Raw genomic sequence first — 10,646 nt, 5'->3', positions numbered from 1 at the left:
CAGCAATCAAAATGTAGCTATACTTTGATACAAATAACCACAATGTTTTGAAATGGCTGTATTAAAATTGAACATTTATGGTGAACTTTGAATAACATAAAAACTTAATAAACACAAAACTTTGTCAGCACAATGCTAAATAATCTAGATGAGTTGATCATTGCCAAAGAAGTGCTCAACCAACTTTTTATAGAATTTGGCAATTTTCATGAAGTCTTGTTAGTGCAAATGTTTTGGTCATATAAAAAAGATATGATTTTTTTCAAGTGGATAAATTTTTTAATTTAAACATAAGCCCGTTTTTTTTATAAGTTGCTGCTTGAACGTTTTAGCATAATATTAGTTTTTTAATGAAATAACTATGTACAGGTCCTGAGTTACAGAATATATTCTATGCTCAGGTCTGAGATGCAAATATGTTACCCTTTTGACACCCACCCAACCTAAGGCGTCTTTAAGACAAGTTTAACTCACCTTTAAGTTGTTTAGACGTCTTAAGTTGTTTTTAAGACATCTTTTGTTGCGTGGGCATTTTTTATGGATGTCAATCACCACAAGGAATCAATTAAAGTTCTATGCTTAAAGAAAAATTTTGGTTATACAGTTGAAAAAAAAAAATTTTTTTTACATCTTTTGACTGTTTCAAAATATTCATCTGAAGTGAACAAAACAATTGATTATTTCTGTTTGTCATTTTCTTTTTCTTTTCTCCCTTTTTCTCTTTTTAAATTTAGAAATAAAGACTTTCTACTTTGTGCTTTGCTCTATGGCTTATATTCTGTTTTTACCATTGGTTTCGAAGAACTCTTCCCCGTATTTGCTGCTACTTCAGTTCAGTATGGTAAATCTTTCTAGTCGCTATACATGTTTGCATTTACAGTTTGATCGCTTACTCTTCGGATTAGTTTTATCCTTTGTTTGAATTCGGCTTTGATTATTTTTCTTTATTACAGGGGGTCCTGGAATGTTAACATCTGAACTTGGTTTACTGTATCTACTTGTTTCAATTGTAATGTTTATTGCTCAAATTGTTTTAGTCAATAAGGTAAGATCTTCTTGATGTTTAAAGTTTGAAAAATGGAATGTTCGCTGAATATTGTGAAGTTGGTAAAGATTTTCCAACAAATTCGAAGTATTTTTTCACTATTAGTAACTTTTTTATTCACTGTTAAATTAAAGGAATCTAATTACACCAATATATAAACAAATATGTATACCAATATATACAAGATATACATGCTAAATAAAAGAAAAAGTAAAAAATTCTGAAAACTTCTGTAAAAGAGTTTTTTTCTGGAGTATAAAAAATATGTGAAAAAATTTGAAAAAATTACCATTTTTTATGAAAAATAAATCTTTTAATAAAAATATGTCATTTAACTCACTAATTACAACTTTAATAAAAATTGAACTAAATTTCACCAAGTGATTAATTTTTGCTGTTTTATGGAAAAACCATATATATTAAAAAAACAGCAACTGCTTACAATTATTACGTCACTTAGTGATTATTTTTTGATCTTTTATGGTATCAAAATCCTGTAAGTGTTTATAATTGTGTCTGAAGCATTCAAATAAGAAACAAATTTCATTATGTAGAACTTAAAATACATTTTTTTCTAAATAACATATAAAACCTTGCTTTCTCTAAAACTTATTCTGAGTTTTACCGTTAAATTGGCAATTTAATTTATATATAAAGAACTGCTTTTGTTTTTTTCTTAGCAGTTAAATACTAGAAGTTGCTGATTTGTATTTTCATTTTACAGAAACTTAGATAAAATTGAAGCTGAACATGCATGAATCTTTGGTAGTTACGTTTTGACGTTTTAAACATGCTACATTCTGAAACGTCTAATTCGGTTTTTTCTATGACTATTGCATTGTTAAGTCTTTTTTCTAAAACTAAACAGTTAAAAGTAAAACTATGGTTTGAATTTTAATGACGATTCTGGATTGAAAATCATGAACTAGAACTTTGATTGAAGCTTTTTATTCCCAAAGTTTATGTTGTGTTTTCACTAAAACAATATATTCAAAAATTTATTGATGAAGTTGTTTGTTTTATTGTTAAAAATATTATTTATCAACTTATCATTATTAATATCTTTAAAGTTGCTTTAAATGTAATTCTCTACTTTATGCTTTAGACTTTTGTATGATTATAGGTGATCGATCGATTTGGTTCAAAAAAGGTAAACTATTTGTAAACTTTAAAGATTGTTAATGTAACCCAGTTCCGCCTCTTGCTAAGATGTCTGACCCTTTTTTATGTCTGCAGATATTTTTGGCGTCGTCTCTGCTATTTGGTGCATTAATGCCATCGATCCCTTTAATTGGTCTCATAAAAAAAAAGTAAGTAATTTGTTCTGCTCCTAATGCTCAATAGGGAAAACTGGGGCTAGTTGGCTACAGGGGCAAGTACAATTGATTTAATTTCAGAGATTTCCACCAGAGAGCATCAATTTATCTGCCACTCCTACTTAAGATCAGTTCGTGTTTTTACATAATAATTATGTTATATGTGTTTATTTTTACTAAGATATTTTGAACATAATACAAATATTAAGATAAATTAAAGATATAAAATAAATCTTTAATTTTATATAAAATATATGAACTAAAATATTTTTGATATAGTGAGATATTTTTGATATAATACAAATGTTAAGGTGAGTTTGGAAAAGGTCTGTTGAATTAGCATTATTTTTTTATCTAAAACTTGTTAACATCTTTAATAGGATTATAATGAAAAAGATTTGTACTTAAACTTGACCCTGAAGGATGATACCGTTAATGATGATACTCTTAATGATTATACTTTAAATGGTGTACCCTCTTGCCTTTTCTGGTGTTTAATTCTTTTTAGAGATCGTCCGCTTGTAAATGTGGTAGAGATACAAAGCCTTCAATATTTTTGTTTTAGGTTTTTAAAAATTTTAAATATTTACAAGATTCAAAAACTAAAACTACTGCCGAATAGCACTGTCTCTCTTATTCGCTTTTTCATTAACAATAAGCGAATATTTAACTGCTTCATTAACAATTGGCGAATATTTAGGTGTTATTTTAACTTAACTAAATTTAGATTAAAAAAAAGTAAAATAACTTCAATTTTCTTGTAAAATTTTCATGTCTCATATAACTCACTATTAGTTAAAAGAGGTTGGCTTTAAATGTCAAGTTGCAATTGATGCTCTTAGGGATTATTGTCTAAATACCTTCGATTTAATAAAAGTAATATTTTTAAAGGGCGTTTAAATATATATACTGAGATGTAGTTGAATGAAAAGAAGTTTTTATTTTACAAAAAATAGTTTTTTCTGTTTATATCATTTAGAACAGTTCTTTGATTTGTTTTGTGGTTTAACCAAGTTATTGTGCAAATAGCTATATCGTCAGGCTTTGTTGCTATAAATGTATTTATAAATAACTCTGTTGAATCAGAATTGGTGGGCCTAGCTAGTGGCATTGGGTTGTCTGTGTCTTCTTTTGGAAGGTAAAGAAGTAGCTTTTATATTTATGATAGTAATTTTGAATATTCGACATAAGTTGTGGTGTATTAAAAACTTGGCCTAAAAGTCTAAAAATGATTTTTTATATTTTTAAATTTGTTTCATCCAAAACATCAAAATTAAAATTGTTTTGTTAATTCAAAGTGTTATTTAGGGTTATTAAAAGGATTAATGTTTATGACTGTGTGTTTTTGGGGAGGGGCAAGGCGAAACTATTACGCCCTGCTCATTTTCACTGAGTAGAACAATAACTTGAAAGTCCTATTATCAGCTCTTTAATTGACTTGATCAATTTGTTAAAAAACAAATAATTTATAAAAGAAACTAAAAAATCTTTCTTTGTTATATTCTTCTTGCACCCATTCAACAATCCATAGCAAAACTTACAGTTGTATCTTGTCTTTCTTTTACAATTCTTTTCCTTAATACCAAAAAGATTTCTCGTTAGACTTCGCGTTATCTAAATGATAAATAATAGTAACTTAAAGATATATTTCTTTTATAGTTCATAACGTAAACTTTTCGAATTACCCTATCTACTGTTTATTTAGAATCACTGGGCCAAACGTAATGCTTAAAAAAGAAATCTCTTTTTATTTGCACAAAATTGTTGACAAAGCTTTTATTTTATTTAAAAACTGAAACTTTCAATTTAGATCCGTTGGGGCTGTAGGTTTTGGCAGCGCTTTCACCTGGTCATTGGGAGACAAGAACAGGTCGTTTCCGTTCAACCAATACTTTGGATTTATTTTAGCTGTGGTTGTTACTGTAATCGTGTCGTTAATCACCCTTCGTGTTCCAGAAAGCTTAAACAGAAAGAAAGTTGACAAAAGCCAACAGTAACAGTTTAAAAAAATATATTTTAGTTAATTCAATGAAAGTTTCCATGTTGTTATAAGACATGTGAAGAAGAATTAACTTAATTGAAATTATTAGTTTTGCTTATAGATTATAGCATGATAGACTTTGGTCTGATTTATGTTAGAATAATAACAACACACACACACACACACACACACACACACACACACACACACACACACACACACACACACACACACACACACACACACACATAGATAAATTGAAATAAAATCCATTTTTAAGAAAAAGAAAATTGCTTACTTTTTTCCTTATTGAGAAAAATTGTTGAGAAAAACAAGCTAAATTGATTAAAAAGAAAATGAAAGCTAGTTGTTTTAGAAACGAAATATAGAAAAAAAAATCTAATAGCTGATTAAGTCTCAGATGTTTCAAGGTCAGAAGCAGATGCGCGGTATTATTTCATGCCAAAAAAACCTAACCATGTTTGTGTTTTTCCGGTGAACACGATTGACAAACCCGAGCTTGAAAATAAAAGATTTACATTGGTATCACACATTGTTTTGAGTTAGCAATTGTTTTTCATACACTCTGTGGCACTTTTTGCGTCTCTCGAAGTCTTTTTTACCAATTTAAAGTTTGAGAATAGGTTAAGGTTGTTTCAACCCTAAGGCCTCTAATCATTCGCTTTACCTGATAAAACTGTTCCGAGTTCCAGCTATCCTAAGGGAAACTTCGGAGGGAACCAGCTACTAGATGGTTCGATTAGTCTTTCGCCCCTATACTCAAGTTTGACGATCGATTTGCACGTCAGAATCGCTACGAGCCTCCACCAGAGTTTCCTCTGGCTTCGCCCTACTCAAGCATAGTTCACCATCTTTCGGGTCCCAACAGATGTGCTCTTACTCAAACCTTTCTAAGAGTAGAATAGGTCGGTCAATGATGCGCTCTCCCCGCGAAGGGGAAAGATCTCACTTCAGCTCTTGCGAGCCTTTACTTTCATTGTGCCCGAGGGTTTCAGTCACCCGAAGACTCGCACACATGTTAGACTCCTTGGTCCGTGTTTCAAGACGGGTCGCATGAAATCATATGACCGCCAACAACCTCGGCACGACGTGTGCGCTCTTCCCATCGAGCAATCGCCAGCAGTTCGAACGCACTGCAAGCAGTCCGCTCTGGTCGACAAGCGACTGAGACAAGAGAGGCCAGCCCCTAAAGGAGCGCGTGCCGCGAACACCTCTGTCGAACCCGAGATCGCCGCCACGAGTTATAACACCAACCGAAGCTGGCCACCTCCTCGCAGAGCTTTTCTCTCGGTTCCAACAGCTGTTGACGCGCGCTGCCGGGAAATGCGACCGATCGCGACCTCTGACGCGCGCCGGCAGTCCGTTCGGATCTGCACGACGCGACGTAGCTGCCGCTGCCGATCTGAATCTCGACAACGCATTGCTAATTCCATGCGCTTCCCTTTTAACGGTTTCACGTACTATTAACTTTCTTTTCAAAGTGCTTTTCATCTTTCCCTCACGGTACTTGTTCGCTATCGGTCTCGTGCCAATATTTAGCTCTAGAAGGAGTTTACCTCCCATTTTGGGCTGCATTCCCAAACAACCCGACTCATAGAAAGCGCATCGTGGTCGGTTCTCAACGCCTCACACGGGATTGTCACCCTCTGCGATGTGCCGTTCCAAGCAACTTGAGCGTTGATAGTTCGCTTTGAAGACGCTTCTCGAGACTACAATTCGCCGTCGCTAGCGACGGAGATTTTAAGTTTGAGCTCTTCCCGCTTCACTCGCCGTTACTAGGGGAATCCTTGTTAGTTTCTTTTCCTCCGCTTATTAATATGCTTAAATTCAGCGGGTAGTCTTGTCTGATCTGAGGTCAAAGTGTGGATTTGTTGCTCTTTCGCGTGAGAGGAAAGAGCGGAGAACTCGAAGACGATTTTTTTGTAATTCACCGCCGGTATCCGAAAGGGCAGAAGCGAGTTGAGCCTTCCGGAAAAAATGAACGGTGCAAAAACCGCCGTTTTTTCGGGTTCAGAGCCATGAGAAGACAGGCGCGTTTGATAGCACATGATCTTCCTTCGTCCACGCCGAAGCGTGTTAGATTTTAACACGACGCTCAGACAGGCATGCTCCCTGGGAGCTCCAGAGAGCGCAATTTGCGTTCAAAGATTCGATGATTCACTGAATTCTGCAATTCACACTACTTATCGCAACTGGCTACATTCTTCATCGATGCACGAGCCTAGAGATCCACCGTTAAAAGTTGTCACATATTTAAGTTTATGTCGTTTTGTTTGTTTTCGCCTTTTTCGGGCGAAGCAAACAGCCGGACAGCAGTAAACAAAAAGAGTTTGTTTGAATAAAACAACAACGTTCGCACGCGAGGCCGTAGCCTTTTTTAACGGGTTACGTTTAAAACAGCAGCATTGAGCTGCCGTTACCCCGCGCGCTTCGAAACTTTTCACAGTGGGTTTTGAAAGCGATCGGTAATGATCCTTCCGCAGGTTCACCTACGGAAACCTTGTTACGACTTTTACGTCTCCGTTTTTTTGAATACAACGTTCCGTGAGTTTCATCTGAAGCGTTACTAAAGTCAATATTACATTTCTTTACTTGCTTTGACTTTATGGTTTTGTTGCCTTATTTAGGTTCTCGAGCACTTCAGATGAACTTAGATACTAGACTTCAACTTTCGGAATTTCGAATTTTTTCAGATATAATGCGAAGACTAATTTATTTATTTGCATGAAAATTGAATATTAATCTTTAACTAATTTAGCCACGTTCATTTTAATTACCTCGCAAACCGTAATCGAAAAGGGTGTTTACTTTTTCCACAATAAGCATTTCCGAGGATTTACATTCTATACATGTTCTTTCCTGCGTTTACACTAAGCTTTCCGCATTCATCAAATAAAATGAAGTATTTTTCAACTTTCTTTAAGTTAAGTGAGCAAACAAACATAAACAAAAAGTTGTCTTTTTGTCTATCGTGCATTTTGCAATAGCATTAAGTGCAAGCTAAAACCAAACCGCTATGAAAACCATTCGACTATTGCAGTGCTTTTCGCAAAACGTTTATTGAAAAGAAACACCTACAAACAAAGCAACATACAAAAACTATACTGCCCCACGCTTGACTGGCAGAAAAATTCCTTTCTAACTTCTAGTGAATCATATTAATATAAGATATATGTGTTAAAAAACTTACTTTTGTCTTTTTTTTTTAATTTCGATCTTTTATATGAGTTCCTTACTTCCAGTCATCAATTTAAGTATGCACTGCTTTAAAAACTCTACAGTCTTCAGTTTTTGTTGCTCTGTCTCCAACTTTTGTTCCCATTCAGAATTTATTGAAAAATATCTAAATTATAGTTCTATAGAACAATTTTTTACAACAAATTTGGTATTATCCCTGTTAAATTATTTAAAGCTTTTTTTTTTCAGGTTTATCACTAGATCAAAAGTCAGCAATAGGACGAGTATGGCTGTGTTGAAATACTTAACTAAAACCAGCAATAAATCTACTGTCCCAGTTCAAGATATATCAGAATCAGAATCAAATATTACTGTATTGCCATCTACTGAGCAGCATCAGCAATGGCTTTGGCTTCCTCAGACTAAGCATCAGAACGGTTTGATTCAACTGAAGCTTCTTATAATGCACCTGCCAAGAAGGCTACTAGAAAATCAGCCAGTAAGTTTCTCAATTCTTGGCTTGACATGTACAAATGGTTTAGTTATAACAAAGACAAAAATAAAACGTTCTGTTTAACATGTCAAAGAAACGAAGCTAACATAGCTGTTTAATCAAGTTCTTCCACAGAAGGATTTAATAATTGGAAAAAAGCTATTGAAAGATTTAATATGCATGAAAGATGAGATAAATCACCGACAAAATATTTCTATACAATCATACAAAGAATAAGGTAAAAACCTTATAAAGTGTAAAGTAAACCTTAAAAACCTTAAATGTTAAGTGTAAAACCATTTTCAAAATGGTTTGTGATATTTTAACCACATTCGTTTTAGCCATCAATTATTTAAGAGGGCAACGCTTTGATGGTGCGAGTTATGCTTCGGGAGTTTATAACGGCTTACGAGCAAAAACAAGAGTCGAATCTAGAGCATTATATGTACATTTTTAAACGCATTCACAAAGACTTTCCAAAAAATGCTATCGAGGTAACAGATATTCTTCAGCTTAATAGGGAGTTAATTAAGTTTATTAGCGAATCACAGAAGAAAGTTACTTGGTTCAAGTTATTTCTGAAAGAAAGTGAAAATTTGTCCTCGAGACCATTTTGTCCTAGACGGTGGACATTGCAATACTCATCACTTGCATCAATCCTAAACAGTTATGAGGAATTACAAAACTTCATTTTATAACTGTCTAATGCTCAAAAAATATACGCGGGAGCAAAAGCAAAAAGATTCATGAAGCAACTAGATCGGGCAGATTTAATTAAAACTGAAAATTACTATTGGCATCCTAAAACATTTGGAATTTGCTAATACCGTTCTCCAGAGTAAAAGTTTACATTAAAAACATGCACTGATATTATTGATAGATTGAATGACATCATTTACAACATGAGAGAAAAATTTAATTCTGTCATTGAGAAGATTTAAAAGAGGAATGGAAACTTCTTGGTGTACATTAAACTAAAGCACCAAGAAAAGAAAGCTACCAATTAGAGTTGACTGTGGATTGACCGAGCCACACATTTTCATTGCGAAATAGCGTTACAATCAAGTCTACAATTAAGTTATTGACTTTGTTGTAACATTATGATTTTGTTCTAGGCTGCCTAGAATCAAGGTTTACATCTCACTCTCATTTGTTGTTATTGAATTCAGAGTATTTTCAAATAAATTTAAAGGTCTCTCCAAAAACAAATTAAGACTTGATCAAAAGATGATCTAAATACAGATCGACTTTAATTGCATAGGGACATGTTTCATGAGATAATAGAAGCCAAATTTTAAATGTAGCATCTTTCATGGAAGTTTTAAATGATTTGAAATGCCATGAAAATAGAATAACTCATCTAACAGAATGAAAAAAGATAGCGCACTTAAATAAGACGATTCCAATAATAACATGAACTACGGAGCGATCAATTTCATTGCTAAGAAGAATGAAGATATATTTAAGTAGGAAAATGACCCAGAAGAGAAAAAATTGTTTGTCCATTATCAATTGTCACAATAAAGAACAGGATATTCTGAATATGATGAAGATTGGTAATAAATTTGTAGAAAAGGCAATCATTCGAAGCAACACTTTTTCTATAAAAATTGTTAGTTTATAAGCTAATGAAAAATACCAAAATTTTAATTAATCATGAAAAACGTCTTTTTTAAGTTCCTCAAAATCTCATTTTGTTATCACTAATATTTTTGAAAAAGTTTGTGCACCTTACCAAGCATCTTTTTCACTTTAAACTTGTATCAAAAATAAAATCAACTTATTTTTTGCATTACAATTAGATAATAGCTCTACGAGGACGCTTCGAAGTTTAAATATGAGTTTTCTACTCTGGTCTGTTATTTAAAAACATGGCAAGTGAAAAGAAAGAGAAACATTAATTTAGTATCTATGCTTATCTCAATGGCTAAGGCCCTTAATAAATTGGAAGGTTTGTTAAGGAAAAGTGGTTCAGAATCACGATCATTAATGCGGCTTTAAACATCTCTATAGAAGTTCTTTTAAAACCATCACAAGAAATATTTAGTGCTTATAACTGGAAATAGAACAAGCTTCCTGTGTGCAGCTTTAGGTCAGTTAAACTTTAGCGATGATATTTTTTTTTCATCCTCTCTGTTTTTCTATTGCGTTAAGAATAATTATATTGAAATCTATTGCTCTCATGCTTGGTATGGTTTTACTTTTTCATTTTAAGGATTGTTTTAAAAGCTTTCTATTGGCCAGTCAAAATTACTTAAGCGAGGCATTTTAATTTTTCAATCATTTTAAAATTTTTTTGGAAAAACATTATTTGATTTAAGTATACCGAACTTAAAAATTACTTTTCTGAGGCTTTTTACTTTTCTGAGTACAAAAACTTTTTCGATATAATTTTTAAGTAATTCAAATTTTATATCCGGTTTTTTAGCAGGGTTCCAAAAACTTTCTGCTCCGACAAGTGAAATATTCTGAAAAACGTCTCCTTTTTAAACATTTTTGTTGTTACATGACTCAAATGAAGTTTTTTTGGGTAATCACAAACACTATAAGATATTAACAAATAAAATTTTAATTGTAACAGTTAAGTGCAAAAATCACAGACAAAACCTCGGG

General features: G+C 32.9%; 1 non-coding gene across 1 annotated transcript; it reads right to left on the bottom strand.

Annotated features, from left to right (window-relative positions):
• Positions 1-6,452: 6,452 nt before the first annotated feature.
• LOC149886415 (5.8S ribosomal RNA) lies at positions 6,453-6,607 on the bottom strand. The gene has a single exon (XR_016454615.1). It is a non-coding gene; the product is annotated as a 5.8S ribosomal RNA (ribosomal RNA).
• Between the last annotated feature and the right edge of the window lie 4,039 nt (positions 6,608-10,646).

Source organism: Hydra viridissima, unplaced genomic scaffold, assembly GCF_058129835.1.
Source record: "Hydra viridissima isolate aposymbiotic clone 2 unplaced genomic scaffold, HvirCarnegie_v1 scaffold_7, whole genome shotgun sequence".
Lineage (NCBI taxonomy): Eukaryota > Metazoa > Cnidaria > Hydrozoa > Anthoathecata > Hydridae > Hydra > Hydra viridissima.
Note: the sequence above shows the minus strand (reverse complement) of the source record. Positions and strands in the feature narration are given on the sequence as shown.